A 22,759-nucleotide genomic window follows, 5' to 3' on the forward strand; every position below is an offset into this window, starting at 1 on the left:
GACAACGCAGGAGGGGAAGACCCTCTATGAGATGGATTGATTCGGTGACTGGGGTAATCAGGATGGGTGTGTCAGAGGTGGTGCGTTTGGCGCAGGACAGAGCAGGGTTTAGGGCTGTTGTGCATAGGGTCGCTATGAGTCGGAAACGACTCGACGGCACATAACAACAACAACAACATGGGAGTTGTAGTGCTAAGTCAAAGCATGTCTTTCTGGTGGTTTCAATCCACCAGAAACACAATGGGAGAAAGATCAGCAACTCCTCCAGATGTAGTCAAAGTTTGAGAAGCCCAATAGAAGAAGGCCAGCTGTTCCAACTAAACTGTGGTTTGTTGTTGTTTAGTGCCATCGGGTTGGCGACATGAGTAGGCGACTCATAACAAACCTATGAACAAAAGTCCTAGACACCTGTATAACTTTTTTTCTTTTTCTAGGTGCCTAGGGTTTCCAGAAGCAAGCTGTAATGGAAGTGGATGCCACTCCTGCTTCCAAGTTTGTTTTAATCGGGGAGTTCCACCAAACATTGTCCACCGTGAGTAACCATTCTCGCATTTGACTCATCAGTGTCACAGTGGTCACAGTGGTTGGCTTCACAGCAACTGCGAGTTACATCTGTACAGCAAATGGACATACAAGGGTTACATGACCTAGAATGTTTCACCAAAAACAATTTAAGGCAGGCCTGGAAGCCACGGAGTTGAGTCACCCACCTTTGACTTGGAAGCATGATTTTCTGTCCAGTAGGCCAACTACTTTCTCTCTCTCTATGCTGTTGTTGTTGTTGTTGTTGTTGTTAAGTGTCGTCAAGTCGTAGGCAACTCATAGTGACCCTAGGAACTAAACTAAACTGTGGTTTAGTTGGGGTTTTTTTGGAGGGGGAGGGTTATTTAGTTTGTTTAGTTTTGGGGTGTGGTTTAGTTAGTTGGTTTTGGTTGTTTTGGGGGAGGTGTTTTGTTTGGTTGTGTTTTCAGTTTAAGACGTCAAGAAATAAGGTAAGCAAGGAGATAGAAAGACATCATGCAAAATACAAGTATGTGTTAGTGAATGCACTGAAGTTTGAAATTTTTTATTCCTGATTAAGAGATGCAAGTACACAAGTCCCTTACATGGAAGAGGATCGCAGGGGTTAGGGGTGGGGGTTATGTTTTAGACGCTTTCAACACCTTTGGTACTCTGGTGAAGCAAATGAAATCTTTACAAGAACAGTGGATTTAAATGTATAAAATAAAATAACCAGATAACAATGAAAACCAACTATCTTAAAATAAAATTGTATCTTTAGGCTGAGTGAGGTTTCATGGATCTAAGGTGACCAAATCCTAAATATGCCTGAAAACAAACTGAAAAAGTCAGTTTCCGGGGGTGGGAATAAAAAGGTGGAAAAGAATCACAGAAAAAGTTCATAATGAGGAGGATACTGTTTGGTTTCTGGTTGGGTTTTAAAAAAAAACTGCCTCAACTTATTAAAAAAAGGATCCACTGAACTGAAGGATGGCAATTAGTTGTGTAGATTGGTGCTAATATCAAGCAAAATGAAGATTCAGAGAACTTGAAGGAGCTGAAGACTCAAGACATGATCTTTATTTTATATTCTTTCTACCAGAAAGACTGATTTTTTTTTCCTTTTTAAAAAAATGCTTCTTATACTACAAAATACTTCCTTCAATATTCAAAGTTATCCACCTACAGAACTTAATGCAGGCATCCTTCTAGCTCCAGCAGCTCAATATTTTTAAAAACCATTTCATTTATTTTACTGTTTGTTACCTGCTTCTGAATAGTACACACCTTTAGGCTATATAATTGAAAGAAATGCAAATATATATGCCCCTCCACATAGACTAAGAAAATCTTTGAGGACCTCCTTAGATACTTCTATAACTAAGCATGTAATAAATCTTCAGAATTGCTTTATAAGTATCCACCTGTCAACATTACCCCAGTATGTTCCAAGATGTGGACAAAGATTGTGTATCTCTGGGAATAGCTGAAAAACAAGTATGCTTGCCCTCAGAAGCCATATCCAATTATCTCTTTGAAAAAGTTATTAACACTAACAATAACTCTTAAGGAACAAGAACTGATGTATCACGTACTACCACGAAAACTAGCAGTCAGCACCACGCAAGGTTCTGAGAAGTGTGAGAATCTCTTCATTACCAGACACTACCCATCAGAGCTAACTGTGTGAAGGCTTCTATACATCAATGCAGAACTATCCATACTCATGAAAGTGCCTCTTTGTACATTGCTCTAAGGAGTGACTGCATTCACTCAAGAACACTCTCTTCCTCAAATGACCTTTAACTTTAATCCCTGGTTCAACCAGATCTGTGAATTGTGATCAGTATAATTGCTTAGCTGTTTCTCATTTAGAAAAGAGTGATTTGTAAATTGCATTTCCTAGTCAAAGTTGCGGATCTCTTTCCTTTCTCGCTTTTTTGAAGAACATGTTACTATGTTAAAGCATATGTTAATGTCTGCTTTTTTCCAAAATGTTGCTACAGAAGGAAATGCATACATGCCACTTTATCCCTGCTCAGATGACACTTCTTAGCATCATTCATAGCATCCTATAAATAATACTGTAAATCACACTGATTACATTCAACTTAGTAAACTGAAAAGGAGATTCTTTGAAATCAGTCCACCACCACACAAATACATAGTCAATGTGCTAAAAGAAAGTTATAGGGTTTAAAATACAGTGACAACAGAATAGAGAAAAGAGAGGCAATAGGCAAAGAGAGACAGTTTATCTGTGGAAGACTAAGTTTATGTTTCCTATTTATTTGAACTAATTAGTATACTCACACTCATCCAATTGTTGTTGAGCTGGAACCAACTTATAGCTGATCCTCCATTGGGATTCTGAGGCTATAAATCAAATGGGAGGAGATTGCACATCTTTCTCCCTCGAAGGTGTTAGTGGATTTGAACTACCTGAAAGATGCAGACTTTGTGTTAGCAGTGTTAACTGCCAATGGAGCCAGCAGAGCTTCTTGAACTAGTGCATGGAGCAACAAACTTAACAGCCTGGGAGCACACACATTTAAAGATCACTTACTTTGCTCTCTAATATCACAATTTAGTTATTACATTTGTACTTTGTGATAATGCTGTTACATACTCATGGTATTTGGTAATTCACCTAAGACACAGACTGTCTTCCTAAAAATAGCACGTTAATGAAAGTGAGTTTCATTTTGAAGGATGAAAGGAGTCAGATTTCAACAAATATTGACCCTGGTTAATGGGTAACTCAGAATTTATCTATGCAGAGCCGCCTCTTGGCTTGCGAAAAGAGAAAGAGAGAAGAGCTCAGAAAAAAGAGGGAAAGACGAGAAAGAAATTGGACAATGATTCCACTGGTGATTTAACATTCAAGAACCTAACAAATACAGTTGGTAAAAATGCAGCCTTATTACTCCTTCCTGACTTTGATAAAGTGTTTCTAGTTCAAATAGATGCCTCTGACATGAGTCTTGAAGCACTGCTGTCTCTGATAATAAAAGAAGAGAAGCACTCATGAAGTACACACAGAAGGAACTTTTAAAAGGGAAACTCTGTAACTTTCTATTTCAATAAAAATTGAAGAGAGAAGGAAGAAAATGTAAAATAATGAGTAAAAAAATATTTAAAAAAGGAAGAAAAGATAGTCTGTTCAGCAGCCTTATTGAAATCTTCCTCCTGGACAAAATTCAAAAAGGAAAAAAGTAACATTTATGTATAGGCAATATTTTATTGGAGAATTTAATCAGAATTGTAATTATGTTCCTTATGCACTTATGTGTGATAAATACAGTAAGAAGCACAAAGCAGCTCTACAACAAAATACTACATGAAAAAGTGTAACTTTAAAAATATTTGGTTCCTAAATTCTAAGAACTTTTTGATCTAATAGTCATGAAAAAAAATCCATGTACACAATTACTTGTTTTCAAAATGAAGAAGAAATTTATAGTCACAGAAAAAGACTCGTGTTTCAAGTTTCACTATGCTTGTTATTTTCTCATTTTGGTTCTTTTCATTTGGCTTTAATTGTGTTTTTCTATATCTCTAGAACTTGTTCTGTTTTACACTGCATTTAGTGTCTGTAATCATTTTCCTATATTTTCAGAATCTGAATATCTTCTAAATAACCCATTTTAATCATTCCTCATGTTTTCTCTTCCCACAGTCAATAGTCCATTTTACCTGAACAAATCTGATAAGAGTGTACACCTTAAACGATTTTGCCTGAATTCCACACTTTCATTGCAACAACAATAATGGGAGAAATATGTGTATGATCAATGATGTCAAAGCAGTGACTAATTAGGTGTGACAAGAAAGCTGGAGAACAACTACCTGGCCAACTGAACTGGAAGAGAACCATATTTATTCCCATTCCAAAAAAGGTGATCTGACAGAGTGTGGAAATTATCATACAATATTATTCATATCACAGACAAGCAAAACAGTACATTGACAGAGAACTGTCAGAAATACAAACTTGTTTTAGAAGAGGCCGTGGCACTAGAAATACATCACCAATGTCAGATGGATCTTGGCAGAAAGCAAAGAGTACCAGAGGAATGTCTATCTGTGTCTCATTGACTTTGCAAAGGCATTTGACTATGTGGATCACAACAAATGGTGACTAATGTTGAAGAAAATGAGAATACCAGAACACTTGAGTGTGTTTATGCAAAACATATCCTTAGACCAGGAACCAGTCCTTAGAACAGTGGAGGAAAACACTGCATGGTTCAAAATCAGGAAAGAAGTGCATCAGAGATGTATCTTGTCTTCATTCTTTTCAATCCATGTACAGAACAGATCATTCGGGAAGCAAGGCTTTATGAGGAGGAATGTGGTATCAGGATTGGAGGAAGACTCAACAACCTACATTATGCAGATGACACAACCTTATTTGCTGAAACTGAGTAAGACCTGAAGCACATGCTGCAGAAGGTCAAGCAATGTAGTCTGCACTGTGAATGGAAGCTCAACATCAAGAAGACAAAGATTCTCACCACTGGGCCAATTGGCAGCACCATGATAGACAAAGAAGAGATTGAGGTTGTTAACAATTACAGCTTGCTCAGCTCCACAACCAACACTCTTAACACCAGCAGTCAGGAAATCAAGAGATAAATTGCATTGGGAAGATCTGCTCTCACTGACCTCTCCAGAGTGCTGAAAAGCAACAATGTCAGTCTAGAGACTAAGGTGTGCCTAATCTAGGCCATGTTCTTCGCAATTACTTGCTATGCATCAGGATGACAGAAGAATTGATGCTCTTGAATTTTGGTTCTGGAGAAGAGTCTTGAACATACCATGGACTACCTTGAAAACAGTTCTGTCTTTGTGAGGATGAAACTAAGTTTCTCCTTGGAGGCTAGGATATTGAAGCTACATCTCACATACTTTGGGCATGTGGCCAGAAAAGACCAGTCCTTGGAGAAGAACATCATTCTTGGAAGAGTGGAGGCACAGTATAGGAGAGGAAGACCCTGAATGAGATGGATTGATATAGTAACTGGAGCAATGGGTGTTAGTGTGTCAGAATTAGTGAGACTGACTCAGAACAGGGTAGGTTTCAGAGCTGCTGTACATTGGGTCACTATGGGTCACAGGTGAATCAACAGCACATAACAACAACAACAATTGACTTAATGAATGTGTTCTGCACTTCTTGAAATAAATATTAACTTTATTACCCTAACACTGCACAAATAAAATAAAAAAAATAATTCATTAGGCATATTCTCACAGTAGGGTCATTACCAGTAGACTTTTAACTTCTTAAACACTCTTGAGTGCGCTAAACCTAAAACCAAAACCATGAGATTTCCTAAACAAATTTAGCCAGCATTGGTATTATGTTTCTATATAAACACTGTTGATCATTTCCCCACAATCCTTAAAGCTGAGTCAATATGACAAGGGTGATGTAATAACATTGCAGTTAATACTCAAAGTGTAATTTTACTAATTATTCTTAAATATCATTATATATATATATATATATATATATATGACTAGAATTCTAATCCTGTGTTGGTTAAAGTATTTTATTAAGGTAATTATCATGTTAGCATAAAAGTTGGCTTTTTTAGCCATTAAAGTTAGCCTCCTCTGGTCTCCAGGTACTGTAACTGCAGACACATGATCTTGCAAATCAACATGGTTTTACAAATCATCAACAACTGTGAGACTAGGATAAATGAAAGAGTGTTTTCCACATTGGGCAGCAAAACTTGAGATAAGTAAGACTTGAGGTAAGACTTGAGACAGGCAAGAATTGTGGTGAGGAAGGCTTATGGAAAGGAAGGCTTGTGGGATACTGGAGCAAGACCATAATGAGAGCAAGACACTAGTGATGGTAGTAGAGAGACTGTGGCAGGAGCCCTGAGATAAAGCCAATAATTAAAGGTTTTTTTTCTGTTCTTGCCAATGCTTGAAGGAAAAGTTGACTTATAACTACTTTGAGGCAAACCTTGCTGAATGATTTGGATTTGACTGTTGAACTGAAACCATAGCTTGGACTAATTGAGAAATTGTGTTATGGAAGTTGGGGTAAAACCTGGAATTATTTTGGGTGATAAGTCTTTGCCTCCCCCACTCTCCAACTTACTTCCCAAAAAACTCCATTCTCAGTCGACAACAGTAAATTTGTGAGTCAGCAACAAAGAAATTAATCTCTTGCTGTTAGTGTGGCTTTTTGTAAAGACACCATGGGGCTCCGCTACAGACTCTCTATCTGCTTTCTGCTCTGGGGAAGTGGGGAGTTATGTATTCTCACTTCCTCTGGTCCTTTCAGAAAGATGTTCATTATACCATCATGTCCCATTGTTTCCTCTCTATATACTGTTTTCTTAGATATATTGTGGAAGGAGTGAAAAGAAAAAGTATCATGACAAATAATTGTATAGTAACCTTCCAAACTGAAAATACATATTAAAAAAATCACACAAAAACTGATTTTTTTACCTTATTTTCACTTTAGGATTCTGAACTGGAAAATACACTACAGAAGGAACAAAAATTTTCCTTCAGAGTTAATTCAGAGTATCTAAGTTTTTACCCTATTTGTCTGAATTCCGATCTTTTTCTTTCATTTCTGGACTCAAAAAATGAACTATCACCTTCTAAAAAGAGAAAGTTTAAAGTCATTTCTCAGTCCTTGAAACTCTGAGTTAATTCATTTCTGAAACAGATCAATGCCCATCAACATTGCTGGCCCCATCACTCCCCTTCTCAATGATAAAAAAGAAAAGATGATACACATGGTCAACCATCTCTGGAGAGCAAGAGAGAGACATGTTATCTTAATAGTGTTCATTCCAAATCTATAGTGTATGTCATGGTTGTTTAGCCAGAAATGCTCTGTATTTGTACTTAGAATATCATTCAGAAAGATGTCAACAAAATACAGTGTTTGAATTCTATCCCAGGATCACAGCAAGAGGCTTCTGATACTCCTGAAAGTCAGTTTGCTATTATAATTATTTATTTTCACCTTCATGGAATATAGTGCTTTTGATGTTAGGGGCTTGCTTAAAATAAAAACTTTCTGGTTTTCTATTTCTAATATCAAATCAGATTCTGTAGTTGGTAAAAAGTGCGTTCCAATATTTTAAATGAATTCCAGGTATTTCAATGGGATTGTTTAGTCAGTGATTTCCACCACACAAATAAAAGTGCAACCGAGTGCTCCAGGGATGAAAAGATGTATCATATTTTGGACATGTTGTTGTTGTTGCTGTTGTTATGTGCCCTCCAGTCGTTTGCAACTCATAGCGACCCTATGTACAACAGCCCTAAACCGTGCTCTATCCTGTGCCAATCACACTGCCTCTGACACACCCAACACAATTATCCCAGTCACTGAATCAATCCACCTCATAGAGGGTCTTTCCCTCCTGCGCTGTCGCTCCACCCTTCCAAGCATGATGTCCCTCTCTAAGGACCTCTCCCTCCTTACAACATGTCCAAAGTATGTTAGATGAAGCCAGAATCCTTGCCTCCAAGGAGCAGCCTGGATTAACCCTCTCCAGGATGAATCTGTTTGCTTTCTTGGCAGTCCATGGCACATTCAATACTCTTCTCCAGCACCACAGGTCAAAGGCATCAATTCTCCTTCTATCCTCTCTAGTCATTGTCCAACACTCTGATGCATAACAAGTGATTGCAAAGACCATGGCCTCTATCAGGCACACCTTAGTCTCCAGAGAGACACCATTGCTCTTGAGTACTTTAGAGAGGTCCCTAACAGCAGACTTTCCCATCACATTACGTTTTTTTTTTATTTCCTGGCTGCTGCTGCTAAGACTGTTGACCATGGAGCCAAGCAAACTAGAGCTGTGAACAATCTCAATCTCTTCTCCATCCATCCTGATGCTACCAATTGGTCCAGTGGTGAGAATCTTTGTCTTCTTGACATTGAGCCTCAGTCCATACTGAAGGCTGCAGTCCTCAACCCTCTGCAGCAAGTACATGAGGTCCTCCTTAGTTTCGGCAAGCAGGGTTGTGTCATCTGCATAACGCAGATTATTAATAGATCTTCCACCAATCCTGACGCCACCCTTCTCCTCATAGAGCCCGACCTCTCGGATAATCTGCTCTGCATACAGGTTGAAAAGGTATGGAGATAGGACACATCCCCAGTGTACACCTTTCCCAATTTTGAACCATGCAGTGTTATCCTGCTCTGTTCTGATGACTGCTTCTTGGTCCAAGTATAGGTTTTGCATTAGCACAATCAAGTGTTCTGGGATTCCCACTCTCCTCAGAGTCAGCCATTTTGTTTTAATCCACACAGTCAAACGCCTTTGCATAATCCAAGAAACACAGATAGACATTCCTCTGGTATTCCCTGCTTTCAGCTAAGATCCATCTAACATCAGCTACAATATTCCTAGTACCACGACCCCTTCTAAACCCAGCCTGGACTTCTGGCAATTCTCTGCTGATGTACTTACTATTCCAGTCATTTTTTTATAATCTTCAGTAGAATCTTGCTTGCATGTGAAATCAATGATATTGTTCTATAGTTTCCACACTCTGTTGGGTCACCCTTCTTTGGAATGGGAGGAAATATAGATCTCTTCCAGTCAATTGACCAAGTGGTTGTTCTCCAGATTTCTTGGCATAACTTGATGAGCACATCCAGGGCAGCATCAGTTAGCTGAAATACGTCAATTGGTATACCATCTATTCCTGGGGCCTTATTTTTTGCTATTTCCTTCAAAGCAGCTTGAACTTCTTCCTTCATCACCATAGGCTCTTGCTCAAGTGTTATTTCATTAAATTCTTCTGTATCTGCTAATCACTTTTGATACAATGACTCAGTATATTCCTTCCATCTTCTTATAATACTTCCTAGATCATTTAATATTCTGCCTAAAGCATCCTTGATTATAGCAACTCAAGGTTTAAATTTGTTCTTCAGTTCCTTGAGCTTAAGAAATGCTGAGCGAGTTCGGCCCTTTTGATTTTCCAACTCCAGCTCCTTGCACATTTCGATGGAAGGTGGAAGGTCAGCAAAGGTGATGAAGACCCTCAATGAGGTGTATTGACACTTTGAATGTGGTGATGGGCTCAGGTGTATTGGACATTGTAAGGATGACACAGGACAGTAAAGGTTTCAGATCTGTTATTTATAGGGTCACTATGAGTGATACTTGACTCAATGATAGCTAACAGCAACAACAACACAAATAAAAGCAGATGGGAAAATATAAATGATTTAGGGTGATAAAGACTCAATTCCAGCATGTTCCTTTGTCTTTGAGGTACTTAGAATCACTTGTAAAATTATATTAGGTAACAAATAAATTTTCTTTAAATCAATGGAGAGCAAATATATTAGTTTTTAGGCACTAAACTAGTACTAATAATTCTATTTCAGCTATGTCTTATGTTTTCTAGAAATGTTAAAACTTAAAAATAGTACCCGTTTGATCTTTACAATGTTCCTAGAAATTATGTTAAATATTAGTTCTATGTCTTTTAGAAACATGGGGGAAAATGTTGGGGGGGGGAGAAAGATGGGTAATCCCCCTCCCAGGTGATTTACAGCTTCTGAAAAACCACTGGAGGGTCAGCTATGAGTTGGTTACAACTTAGTGGCAATGAACTTGAGCTTGAACTTAATATTAATACATCACAATCTATTCCTTACATAGTTACATGGTAATTAACTAAGGATCTCTAGTTTTCAAATCAAATACTGGGAAAGTACTGATAATATAATAAGTCCATGTAAGCAGTGTTGTAGATTCATCTGTCATTGCTGGGTAAATGTTTCCCTTACTAAGTTATGTGGGGTAATATCAACTATTACTTTCTTTTTTTCTATTGATTAAAGGAGTTTTGCTCTCATAGTCCAGAGGGTAATGCACTGCCAACCCAAAGGGTGTGCCTCTCTGGTGGTTTAAATTCAGCAGCGATCCAAGGGAGAAATACAGGCAATCTTTTCCCATGGGATTTATGTTGTTGCTGTTATTGTTGTTAGGTGCCATTGAATCGAGTACAACTCATAGTGACCCTATGAACAGAGTCTTAGAGCACTAAGAACCTCGTCTTATCCTGTGCCATCCCCACACTTCCTGATACACTAGAGCCCATTGTAGCTGCCACTGTTTCAATTCACCTGGTTGAAGGTCTTCCTCTCCTTCACCAACTCTCTACCTTTCTAAGAGTCATGGCTCTCTCCACAGAATAGCCCCTCCTGGCAACATGCCTGAAGTATGTCAGGAAAAGACTCATCATCTTTGCTTCTAACGAGCACTCTGGCTGCACTTGCACTCTCTCCAAGACATCTATGTTTGTTGTCTTCGCCATCCATGGGATGTTTAGTGCTCTTTTCCAACACCACAACTCAAAGGCATCAATTCTTTTCTGTCATCCCTATTCGTTATCCAGCTCTCAGATGCACAGCAAGTGATCAGAAAGACCATGGCCTAAATTAGACACACCTTAGTTCTCAAACTGACATCATTACTCCTCAACATCTTGGAGAGGCCCTTAACTGCACTTTCCCAATTCAGGGCACCATGGGTGTTAATTGTGGATCCAAGTAAGAAAAAGTTGATGACACTTTCAAACTCATCTTCATCCACCATAATATTGTCTATCAGTCCAGAGAGAAGAATCTGTTTTCTTGACATTGAGATGCAATTCAAGTTGAAGACTGCATTCCTTCATCCTTTGCAGCAAATTCCTTAAGTCTTCCTCACTTTCAGCAAACAAGGTTGTGACATCTGCATAACACAGATTATTGAAGTGTTCAGGATCCTTCTGATCCTGATGCCACACTCCTCTTCATAGAGTCCGCCTTTTCAAATGATTTGCTCAGCATTCAAACTGAAGAGGTATGGAGAAAGAATACAACACTGACACACTCCCTTCTTAATTTTAAACCATGCAGTTTTCTCCTGGTCTGTTCACACAACGTTCTCTTGGTCCTGGTATAGGTTTTGCATGAGAACAATTAATTAAGTGCTCTGGGATCCCCATTACTCTCAATGTTGGCCACAACTTGTTATGATTCACCCAGTCAAATGTCTTTGCATAATAAATAAAGCACAAATAAACATTCTTTGGGTATTGTCTACCTTCAGCTAGCATCTATGTGGCATCAGCAATGATATCCTTGGTGCCACAGCCTCTAATAAATCCTGCTTGAACTTCTGGCAGCTGCCTGTCTATATATTATTCTAACTGGTTTTGAATGCTTTTCAGCAGTATATTGCTTGCATGTGATATTAATGATTTTGCTGGAGAGGACAAAGCAAGATATTATAATGGAATGTACAGAGAGCTGGAATTAGAAAATTAAAAGGGAAGAACTCCCTCTGCATTTCTCAAACTCAGAGAATTCAAAAACAAATTTAAACTCTGAGTTGCAATACTGGAAGATCCTAGGGGCAATATATTGAATGAACCAGAAAGCATCAAAAGAAAACGGAGGGAATACACAGAGTCACTGCACCAGAAAGAATTGATGACACTGAAGAATTTCAGGAAGTTCCATATGAACAGGAACCAATGGTAATTAAGGAGAAAGTGGAAGCTACATTGAAGGTGTTGGCGAAAAATAAGGCCCCGGGAATTGATGGGACACCAATAAACTTATTTCAGTTAACAGATGCAGTCTTGTATGAACATAACAGTCTATGTCAGAAAATTTGCATGACAGCTGTCTGGCCAATGGATTGGAAGAGGTCCATATTTGTTCTTATTCCCAAGAAAGGTGTGATTTATAGCCTCTGAAAACCCACTTAAGGATTAGCTGTAATTTTATTCTGATCCTACAGCATTGGCTTCAATTTTTGCTTGTGTAATTTTTTTATTCTTTTGATAAGAGCCGTAGGAGTGCAGTGGTTAAGTATGTTGATTACAAAAGATTGGCAGTTCAATACCTTCCTTCTCGCATACTTTGAGCATGTTGTTAGGAGAGGCTAGTCCTTGGAAAAGAATATTATGCTTAGAATAGTGGAGGGTCAGTGTAGGAAAGCAAGACCCTCAATGAGGTGTGTCTTGTGACCATTAATAATGGACCCCAGTGTGGCAGAGATGATGAAGATGACACAGGATAGGGCAGGATTTGAATCTGTCATTCACAGGGTTGTCAAGAGCCATAATAGACTCAACAGCACCTAACAAAAGCAACAGACACTCATCCAGGAGAAAAATCAAGACATCTGCTTCTATAGAGTTTTCTGTTGTTGTTATAAGCCATTGAGTTGGAGCCAAATCATAGATGACACTTCAGCAGGTTTTCAGAGACTATAAATCACATGAATGACATTACCCATCTTTTTCCCACAAAGTAGCTAGTGGATTTGAATCCTCTCTCTCTTTGGGTTGGTTGTTGCTATTGTTATGTGCCATCAAGTCGCTTATGACTCATAGGGACCCTATATATAAGAGCTCTAAATGACGTTCTATCCTGTGCCAATCTAGCCATCCCAAACACACTTATTCCCACCACTCCAGTCACAGAATTGATCCATCTCATCGAAGGTCTTCCTCTCCTTCACCGCCCCTCCACTCTGCCAAACATGATGTCCCTCTCCAAGGACCAGTCCCTCCTTGCAACATGCCCAAAGTATGTCAGACAAAGCTTCAGAATCCTTGACTTCAAGGAGCATTCTGGCTTCACCTTCTTCAGGACAAACCTGTTTGTTATCCTAGCAGTCCATGGTATATTCAACACTCCTCTCCAGCACCACAACTCAAAGGCATCAATTCTCTTTCTATCATCCCTATTCACTGTGCAACTCTCCAATGCATAGCACATAATTGCAAAGACTATAGCCTGGATTAGGTGCACCTTAGTCTCCAGCCTGACGTCGCTGCTCTTCAGTACTCTTGAGAGGTCCCTCACAGCTGACTTTTCCAATGCAATTCGTCTCTTGATTTCCTGGCTGCTGTTACCAAGAGTGTTGATTGTGGAGCCAAGTAAACTAAAACTGTTAACTATCTCAATCTCTTCACCATCCATACTGATGCTGCCAATTGGCCCAGTGGTGAGAATCTTTGTTTTCTTGATATTGAGCTTCAATCCATATAGGAGGCTGCAGTCCTTGACCTTCTGCAACAAGCGTTTCAGGTCCTCGTCAGTTTCAGCAAGCAGGGTTGTGTCATCTGCATAATGCAGGCTGTTGATGACTCTTCCACCAATCCTGATTGGTAGCACAATTACAAGTAGGCCACCAGAGCTCCCTTTCATAAAGATTATAACTAACACAAACTTATAAGGCACATTAGGTCAGAATCAGTATACAACAGCAGAGGCAAGAAATCTTATTGATATTTCTATTGTTTTTGTGTGCCATCAAGATGGAAGCAACTCTTAGCTGACCCTCTGGCAAAAATTTTTTGTTGTTGTTGTCGACTGCTGTCAAGTTGAACATGACTCATAGCGATACTATGACCAAAAGACCTGAAGCCTTTCTACAACTATTGTCATTTCTCAAAGTTCATAGAGTTTCCAGAGGCATGTTGCTTAGAAAGTAAATGTCACTCCTGCTTCCAGATGTTTAATTAGGTACCAGATTAATCTTCTAAAATTATGTTATGTCTATACTTCCAGAACATAAGAGGCCAGGAGAAGAGTTGCTTGATAGAATAGGAAAAGTAAGCTGGAATGCACAGTCCTGTAGTGACGGATAATAAAGATGAGATATGCCACCAAAAGAAAAAAGAATAGATTGAAAAAGCATTGATTTCAGTAATCTTTAGCATTACTATAGTTTTCCTATACTAAATTTTTTGTCATACACTACGAGTAGAATTTTTTTTAGGAATGTGTTATCTTAGTTAACACCCTAATGACTATATATATTTCAAGTATTGCTTCAAATATAACCTCACGTTTTCACACTTAAGAAAATTACAATTAATTTTTACTATGTCGTGCCTGTTTAATAAAAATTTAGGTCACCTTTCTGAAAGATCAAATCTTCTTCTCTAAATGAAAAAAGTCTAATCCACTCACTTTCCTTGATGGAAATATTGTTCAAGAAGGTAAAAAAAAAAATATGTCTGAGGAAGGTCAACAATAGAAAGAGTATATCCAGTTTATCTTTTATTTCATTATGTGCATAAAAAAAACCTAAAAAAAAATCGCCTGTGATTACTGTGTTTCTTTAATGACAACAAAACCAAACAAATATATGAGAGACTAAAGGAACTTCTCAACATTTATCTAAAACAAAGACAGAAAAGTCAGGAAGGGCAGGATAGTTCAAATAATGGAACTGGAACAATCAGAAAGGAAATGGTGAGAATACTCATATAATGGGGAAAATGTCATCAAAGTCACCCAATAATATGTACAAAAATTATTAAATGGAAACATCATTATCTGTGTAAAACTTCATACAATTAATGTTTTTATAATATTTGGAAATTTCATAAAACTAGTGAAAATTATGAAATGAATGAAAACATTCTAATTTTCTTTTAGAATTAAAATTTTCATTTTCTTTTAGAATTAAAATTCTAATTTTCTTTTAGAATTAAAATTAAAATGAGAGTAATGCTTTTCCATGTCCCCTGTTGGTAAGCTTTCTGAAAATAAGTCAACAAATAAACCCTTTTATTTTCAATTCCACAGCACTGGAGCCACCCTTCTCCAGACAAGTCCCCACCAGGGATGAGGAAGAACTTACCTTTGCTGCCAGAAGTGTGAATGCAAATGACAGTGACATTGGAGCATGATACAGCAGCTTGATGAACTCATGTGGCATGATTGCAAAGGAAGGGATACCCATGCCTGACAGACAGCACTGGTTTTTAGAGGCAATAAATCGCCTGGGAAGTAATGACCCATCATTCTTCTGTGGAGCAGCTGGTGAATTTGAACCATGTGTCTTTGAGATTGCAGAGCAGCTTTTCACCACTCGGCCACCAGAGCTCCCTTACTGACATTAGTCCTTCAAATTTATCATTGGCTCCAACAAAATACTATTTAAGTCAATAGTGATATTCATTATTTTGCGATTGAGAAGCCTTTAAACATTAAAATCAAAAGCCAATCTTGAAATAGGTTCTTCCTTTCACAGAATAATCTGTCCACTTCTGGCCTTTTCACTATCTTTTTACTAGAGGGAGGAAATGGAAGCTGCAACTTGGGATAAAATTCACAAGAAATTACTGATGGATTTAGAAAACATTTCTCAATGTACCACTTACTTATCCAATAAGAGTACTAAAGGGAAAAAGAAGAGTTCTTAGATAAGACTAGATTCTAAAAGAATCTAGATTACTTTCTTTTATTGCTGAAATAATTCATTTTTAAATTATTTGTTAATTTAAATTGGAAACAGTTTCCCTTAAATTGCAACATGTATTCACATATTTTAATCTTCAAAATGCTGAACAGCTCAAAGAAATAAATTCTTCTTCTGTCATCATTGTCCAGCTCTCAGATGCATAACAAGTAATCAGAGAGATTATGTCCTGAATTACATGCACCTTAGACCTCAAACTGATATCATTACTCCTCAATAATATGGAGATATCCCTAACTGCAGATTTTTCCGGTGCAATGCATCCCCTTCTCTCCTTACTGCTGGTACCAAAGGTGTTAATTATGGACCCAAGCAAGACAATGCTCTTGGCAGTTTCAATCTCCTTTCCATCCATCATGATGCTATTGGTCCAGTGTAAGAATCTTAGTATCAAAAAAAAAAAAAAAAAAGAATCTTAGTATCTTATTCCCTAAACCTGTTGTAAAGCTACTACTGGTATTTATGTTAACATTTTCTTAAAGTGCTGACATAACTTTGTTTTTATCACTATAAAACTTAAATTTATTCATTTTGCCTACCAACCTAACCTAGTTCTGAGTTTGATGATCAACTTGTATGACTTTCATCATGTATTAAGCACGCCTTCTATGTTTTCTTGAAATCATTAATGTATTCATTCAATTCATCTTCATTTAGCATGTCAAATGGACAAAACATTGATAGAAATGTATTTACTGACCAGATCATAGTCAATACTTTTGCTTTTGTCCTACTACTAGGGGCCTTTCTACAACTAAAGTTGATTTATTTATTCATTAAATTCTCCTTAAAATGGACCAAATCCTTTGCACGTGTAATAATAATTTGTCCATATTTCTTCAATTTAGTTCACAAGAAAAATATGAGACTTCCTCAGATGCCATACTGACATCAATTTCAGAAAAATATCTTCTCAAATAAGGAAGAAATTTAATTGATTATGGCAACTAAAATGAATTGCAGCTAATCACATCTTTCCTTTTTAAGCATTTACATAATATCTATTTATAGACTATTTATATTATATGTTTATATATTAGTCAAATATTAATAATTACAAATTAAATACTTGATCTTCAGAAGTAACAAAACATATATACCAAAATTAAGGACTAAGACTTTTCAATAATAAAAAACTTTTAATTAATAATGATTAGTCATGTATGGATTGCTGGTTTCAGAAGAATTAAACTTTAGTTAATAGACTCAATTGAGCATGAATCATTGACCTTGGTGATCAGAAAGCTAGCACAGTATTACTTTGCCTGAAGTCATCGTTAATAGCACCAGTGATTTCTATACAATAGATCTACAGTCTGAAAAGAGTTCTAATTGATACAGATTAATTGTCAAAAAGGATGTTTCCCTGGAAATTACATTCGCATTTGAACTCAGTACAATGGCATTTAGGCAATTATCTCTCACACAACACATATCCAAATCAGAGGATATTTGACATTAACTTTAGATGTGGCTAATTTTCAAGAAATTAATAGGGTTTTGTTTTGTTTTATTTTTTACTAGCCATCTTCTTTTCCAAATTTTCATACTCAGCTTCATAAAATGTATTTTTTTTTATTTCCTCACCACAAGAAACCTATGAAGTTGCTTTTCTTTGTATCAGCTTGTTCTGGTTCAAGTAGTGCTACTTTCTTCCAGTCTAGTACTTTAGGATTGCAAGTGGGCTTCCTAGAATGTGTATTCTTGATAGTAGCTACTGTGAGAGCTTTCACTGCTGTATTTAACACACTTCTTTCAGTAAAATTAGAACACTGCTGAAATTCTGAATTCTATTTCATGGAATGCTTTGGTGAAATAAGTTCTACTGAACACTCTACCTTTAAAACATTTATTAAATAGTCATTCACTCTGGAAATAAAAATATAAATTGTGTTAGGGTAATTTGCTGTCAGGGACCTTTGCAGAGTTTTTGAGAATAAGAATATCAGAAACTAATAGTGTTCCCTATGTAGGTCATGGTCTTCACAATTATTTGCTATTAATCAGAGAGCTGAACAATGACCAAGGATGACACAAGAATTGACATCTTTGAGTCGTGGTGCTGAAGAAGAGTATTGAACATACCATGGACTGTCAAGGAAACTAACAACTCTTTCCTGGAGAGGGTGAAATCAAGCTGCTCCTTGAAGGCATGGATTTTGAGATTCTGTCTCACATATTTTGGGCCTATTATAAGGTGGTACAAGATTTGGAGAAGGATATCATGCTTGGAAGGTTCAAGGGACAGCTCAGGAGAGGAAGACCCTGGATGAGAAGGACTGACACAATAACTGTGATAATAAAGGTAGGTGTGTCAGAACAGCGAGATTGGTTCAGGATAAAGACAAATTCAGAGCTAATGTGCATAAGGTTGCTATGGATAATAGTCAACTTGATGGCACATAACAACAACCAACAAGACAACCTGAAGAGGAATGTGGCATCAAGATTGGAGGAAGACTCATCAACAACCTACATTATGCAGATGACACACTCTTACTTGCTGAAACTGAGGCGGGCCTGAAGTGTTTGCTACAAAGGGTCAAAGAGTGTGTAATTCTTTATATGGATTGAAGCTCAACATCAAGAAAATGAAGATTCTCACCACTGGGCCAAAAGTAGCCTCATAATGAATGGAGAAGAGGTTGAGCTTATTAACAATTTTAACTTGCTTGGTTCCATAATCAACACTCTTGGAACCAGCACTCAGGAATTCAAAATAGTAATTACATTAGGGAAATCTTCTGTCAGGGAACTTTCCTGAGTACGGAAGAGCAAGAATGTCATTCTAGAATTTAAGGTGCACCTGATCCAGGCCATGGTCTTCACAATTACTTGCTATGCATAATAGAGCTGGATATAACTAAGGATGTCAGAAGAAAATTGGTACCTTTGAGTGGTGCCAGAGAAGAGTATTGAACATGCCATGGACTTCCAAGAGAACTAACAGGTCTGTTCTGGAGAAGGTGAAACCATACTGCTCCCTAGAGACACGGATTTTGATAATCCATTTCACATATTTTTGGCATACCTACAGGAGGGATAAATCTTTGAAGGATATCATACTTAGAAGGGTCAAGGGACAGCACAAGAAAGGAAGATTCCAGATGAGATGGAATGACGCAATAGCTGGGGTAATGAGGGTAAGTGTGTCAGAGACAGTGAGATTGGCTCAGGATACAGCAGGGTTCAAAGCCTAAGGTCACCATAAATCATAATCGATGACACACAACTTGTTGGAAGGTTGTAACTATTATTATTTTAAAATAATTATGTCAAACCCCACAGTCAGCTGAAAGCTCTCAGATATCTGAAAAATGTACTGTCACTAAGAATGTAATTCTTCATATTACTGTATTCTGATCTCCTATTTTTGGGAAAACTAAGTTGAAAAAGTTTATACCCCTCTAAAAGATCAGAGAAGAAATAAGATCATTCTGGTGCTATAATGAAAGACTTTTCATACTCATGAGATATACTCATCTAACCATAAATTCTACTTTTAAAAAAATCATTAAATTGCCTTTTAGCTCAAGTGACAAGATAGTTTCTTTTAAAGTTAGGATGTCTCTGGTTGAAGTGCCAAAATGGAAAGGTTTGCCATAAAACCACACACACACACATACTTTTATTAAAGAACTGCTAATGAAGACCTGACATTTAATCTGCTCTTTAATTGGATGTGATTTTTAAATATTCTCTCCTTGTGAATTCATTTCATATTCACTTGGAATAATAGTTGATCTTAGGAGTCTGATTGTATGCTGCTACTAAAAGAAGATAATTAAGCAATATGTTCTTCCAAGGACATCACCACTCTATACCAGTCATCTTTACACTTAGTTAATAATTTCAGTAATGTTGCCATGATACTATAATGAGAATGTTTCATATGCTGCAGCTCCCTAGTCAGTTGGACCTGCTCTAAGGTCAAATGCTGACTACTTTGTAATAAAGCATTCATGTTTTTTCTAAGCTGGTTCGGAGAGGGTTTCCTCTCACATTAGCAAAGGAAAATGCCAACAGTTTTAGACATTGCAGAGGCTCCGAGGGCTATTTCCCACACAAGATTTACCCTTCTCAACATTATACCAGTATGCATTGAGAAAAAGAATATTTTATGTATTTGTACAATATGCATAAGCTGTTGACTGGGATTTGGTGAGCGATAGGGTGGAATGCTGATTTTGCTAAGGGAAGTGAGGAGATTTGATAGGGCCTCCTATTTAAAAACCCTTTTTGGTAGGCAGCATGGCACTGGAGACCAATTTGAAAGTCATCTACAGGAGCTGGTTCTACAGAAGCTGTTGGCTGGGATTTGGTGAGTAGTAGGCTGGAATATTGATTCGTTAAGGGAAGTGAGGAGATGTGATAAGGCCTCCTATTTAAAACCCATTAAGGCCCTCAGTCCAGCAGCCCTTGGGCCTGGTTTAAATTGTTCTTGTCAAACATTCTTCTAAGTGGTATAGCACTAGTCTGTGCATTGCTGTGGAGAGGTAACTAGTGGTTGCTGTGATGCTAAACACTGTGGCACTGATGTGCCAAATGAGATAATGGTTACCCATGGGGGACAGTGTTTGGTGGAGCTTCCCAGTTAAAATAAGCTTGGAATGAGGAGTGGCATCCACTTCCAAAATGGCTTGCCTCCAGAAACTCTATGAACAATGCCCAGGTCTTTTGTTCATAGGGTTGCTATGAGTCATTTATGACTGAACAGCACCTAACAATGACAACATAGAGAGAGATACATTGGCCTAGTGGACAGAAAGTTAAGCTACTGAGCCCAAGGTGGGTGATTTGAATCTGGGGCCCTCAGGCCTGGTTTAAATTGGTTTTTGTCAAACATTCTTCTAAGTGGTATAGCACTGGTCTGTACATTGCTTGTACAGAGGTAACTCGTGGTTGCTGTGATGCTGAACACTGTAACACTGATATGCCAAATGCAACAATGGTCACCCATGGTTGAAAGTGTTTGGTGGAGCTTCCCGATTAAAACAAGCTCGGAAGCAGGAGTGGCATCCACTTCCAAAATGGCTTGCCTCCGGCCTCCGGATACTCTATGTAAGCAGTGCACAGGTCTTTCATTCATAGGGTCTCTATGAGTCGTATATGACTTGACGGCACTTTAAACTATTGGGCGAAGAATGGAGCCATACTTTAAATAAAAATTTTAAATAAAACAGATTTTTAAAACAATCTAAAAATCAAAGTGCTAAAAGAATTTTTTTTCCATGTAAAGTTTCTAGTTTGATATTTGTGTGAAGGCAAAGAGAGTTTCAAAATTGAAAATCTTCTCTAGACTGCATTAAAAATCATGCCTTCTCATCCAACACCACACCTCAGGGGAGAAAGAAAATATCCAAAGTAAGGCCAAAGAACAAATTTGGTCTTCTGAATTCCAGTCAAGTACACAATATTGTGTATGAGAGAGAGAGTGTATATGATGTGGAATAATTTTATCTACACAAAGAAAACAGGAAATCTGTGGTAACCCCGGAAAGCTGTGCTAGGAAAACATATTCCTGATGAAAAGGAAACTGTACTTCCACATTAATGGTATCTTTTCATTTAATAGTTAAAATAATAGCAAGCACTGCTAATCCATATCTGAAGTCTTACATTTATTCGCATATGGAAGGATATGAGTCTTTTTCCAAATCTCTGTGACAACAGGGAAAACACTGGACCATACCCTGAACACAAAAAGAACTCATATTGGCCCTTTTGGGGGAAAAAAAAAACCAACAAAAACCAAACCAAAACCAACAACAGCATAGGAAAGATTTTCCATTGACCTCTGTGAAAATATACCATGTCACACTTCCAAGATTTTTGACATTATATTCTTATATCATAGAGGAGTGAAGTAAAACTAAAAGCTTAAGGAAATATTGGGGGGTGGGCCGGATTTAAAACTAATGACTTTTTCAAGAAAAGCCAACAATGGAAAAGGGGAGTTATCAAGAGCATTTGCTTCCTGTCAAGAGCATTTGCTTCCTGAGCTTAGGGTATTTTTGTTTCATGAATAAATCTTGTTTTTCCAGTCTAAAATGGAAGTTTTAGAGGTTGGTTGGTTTGTTTGTTGATCTAGATAAAGATTTTGGATCTCCAAGAAAAAATTGAGTTCAAACCACATCTGTACATTGATCCATCATTCAGTACTTATCAAACAGAACTGTAACTGCTCTCATTTCTCTTCTTGAAACTGCATTCTGTGGAGTCTACAACTTGTCATCTAGAAATCCCCACCTCCAACCATGCTTGGCACAAGTCTATGATCTGTATGTGGAGTCTACACATGAAGGACAAATATTAGTGAACAGAGGTAGAAAATTTATTTCAGACTCTGAAAAACATTACGAGCACATGAGACCTGCAGGAATTCTTTATAAGTTGTATTAATCTAGTATTCAAAATTGTACTTTATTTAACATATAATTTGAAAAGCAAGGTAACATTCAGACTGTTGTTTTTAGTTGCCATTGAGTCAATTGCAACTTACAGTAACTCTATAGACAGCAGATAAGAACCTTGCCCTATTCTGTGCCATCATCATGATCTCAGTCTTGCTCAAGCCCAGTGTTGTTGTGACTGTGCTAATTTATCTCATGGTGGGTTTTCCTCTCCTTTGTTGAGCCTCCACCTTTCTCAGCCTGATGTCTCTCTCTGTGGATGTTTCCTCCTGAAAATACGCCCAAATTATATGACACAAACTTTCACCATCCTTGTCGCTAAAGAGCACTCTGGCTGCATTTACTTCATGACAGATGTGTTTGGTTTTTTTAGCAATCCAATACTCTTTATCAATATCACCATTCAAAGGCATTCATTTTTCTTTTGCCATCTTTATTCATTATTCAACTTTCAGATGCACAGGAAGCAAATGACATTTCCATGGCTTGAATCAGTTGCTTATTTACATTTAGAATAGAGAGTCAGAAATGGTCCAAAGAGCTTCTAAAGAATAT

The sequence above is a fragment of the Elephantulus edwardii genome, unplaced genomic scaffold (genome assembly GCF_000299155.1).
Source record: "Elephantulus edwardii isolate Elephantulus edwardi_28Jun2011 unplaced genomic scaffold, EleEdw1.0 scaffold00128, whole genome shotgun sequence".
Classification (NCBI taxonomy): Eukaryota; Metazoa; Chordata; class Mammalia; order Macroscelidea; family Macroscelididae; genus Elephantulus; species Elephantulus edwardii.